The 1,900-nt window shown below is 54.7% G+C and overlaps 1 protein-coding gene across 1 annotated transcript in view; it reads left to right on the top strand.

Annotated features, from left to right (window-relative positions):
- CACNA2D2 (calcium voltage-gated channel auxiliary subunit alpha2delta 2) overlaps positions 1 to 1,900 on the top strand; it is a 117,681-nt gene that overhangs the window by 111,613 nt on the left and 4,168 nt on the right. The window lies entirely within an intron of this gene.

Genomic DNA, 1,900 nt, shown 5'->3' with positions numbered 1-1,900 from the left:
GACGCGCCAGGCCCTAGCGTCTGCGCCTGGGGGTGGGGGTGGGCTCCCAGAGGAGGGCGCCGCTGGTCTCTGATCCCCACGCCGCGTCCCACCACTGAGCTGTCAGTCAGTGTCCCCGGCCCCTTCATTCCCACTTAGACCCCAGCCCCGAGGCCTGGGACAGGGATCGCATCACACGTGCTGGTACAAACCAGGCCCTCCACTGCCCACCGGGCCCTGGGGCGCCCTCTGCCCCAGCCAGCCTCCTCTCGCCTGGCCCTGCTGCCCGCCTTACCCCTGGGCAATCGAGGAGGGCAGGATAGGATGGGGAGGCCGCCTTCTGAGGCCTGCACACCCCCTGGTTCCCAGAGGAACCTGGAGGAGGGAGAGCCTCTGATTCAGTCTTGGCAGGGAGAGGTCCTGGGAGGGCCAACCACCCTCCCACCCCTGACTAAAGGTACCTGCCCCTCTCAGGCCTAGAGCCACCTCCCCTCTCCTAAGTCCTTCTAGTGACACCTTGACACCAGGTCAGATACAACTCTGGTGCCCTGAAGGCAGAAATTGAACTTTAGACATACCCCGGAGTGTGTACTCGGCACACACATACACTCACACACACATGATGGGGTGGGTGGGGCTCACAAAGCCTTACACGGGGGAAGGGATCAGTGGGAGTGCTGGCACCTTATGCTCCATCTCCTGCTCATCATCTGCCGCTAACCTGAACTGCAGCCCAGCTGACCCTCTGTCCCTATCCCCAAAGCTGAATGTCACACAGTGCCAAATGCCGGGACCAGGGAAGAGAGTGCTCTGGCCCACCTCTGGCTGCCAGTGTCCCCCAAGTGCCCCCATCTCACCAGGTGCTCATTGTAACCATTTCTCACTAGTGTCAGGGTCCCCCCTGGGCCCACATGCTACTGCCTGCACCCCTTGGCAGAGGAACCCCCACCAGACATCACCCTTTGCCTTAGCAGGGGTGACTTGGCCACACCACCCTCAATCCGGCCCTGCACGCTCAGGCCTGTGTCCACTCCCTGTCCCATTCCTACTCCTGCACATAAGTCTCCCTGCTCTCAGGAGGCCAAACACACCCTCACACACACACACACACACACACACACACACACACAGAGGATGGGCCTGCACACGTCTTCATGTTATTCATTTGGTCATTTCCTCCAAAGACATTCCATCTGGGGTCAGTGGGAGACAGAGCAGGGTGTGTGGCCAGGGGCTCAGGTGGACTGGGAGGAGGGGGGAGGGTGATGCATTAATTAATGGCCCCATTAATTAATGTCACATTGCTTGTGGATTTCTCAGTGTGTGTGTGTGTATGGTCCATGCCCGCTGCTGGTGCCAGGGTGGGGTGTCCAGCCTGGTTTCCAGCCATGTCCTGTGGGGGAGTGTGTGTAACTGTAGTGTAGTCAGGTGCTCAATGGAGAATATAAAAATTAAAGAAACATATACAGAAAAAATAATATATTTTAAGTTTAAAAAACAGACAAAACAATCCCCATCAGATAGCTGTCCAACCCCCAGCTGGGCCTGATCTTGCTCATAGCCCACCTGACCTAGCTGCCCCTTCACCTTGGGCGCAGAGGAATCTTTGGGGGGCTGGGGGATCATTTCCTTTTTTTCTGCCCTCCCCCCTTTTTTTGTTCTCTTTTGTACAGACAAGTCCGAAAAAACAACAGCAACAAAAAAAGACAAGAAACTTTGTAAAATATAGTGTGTGTGATTCCTTGTAAAATATTTTCAAATGGTTTATTACAGAAGATCAGTTATTAAATAATGTTCATATTTTCACTTCAAACAGTTCCCATCCACTGTGTCTGCCCAATGGCGGGGGGCTGGGCAGCAATGACAGTTGTGTGTTTTGTTTGACAGATGGTTTTAAACTCAGAGTCCCCCCAAAAAAAAA

This window comes from Echinops telfairi, unplaced genomic scaffold, assembly GCF_000313985.2.
Source record: "Echinops telfairi isolate 266 unplaced genomic scaffold, ASM31398v2 ScPeMD7_7420;HRSCAF=8458, whole genome shotgun sequence".
NCBI lineage: Eukaryota > Metazoa > Chordata > Mammalia > Afrosoricida > Tenrecidae > Echinops > Echinops telfairi.
This window is presented reverse-complemented; position numbering and strand designations above follow the sequence as displayed.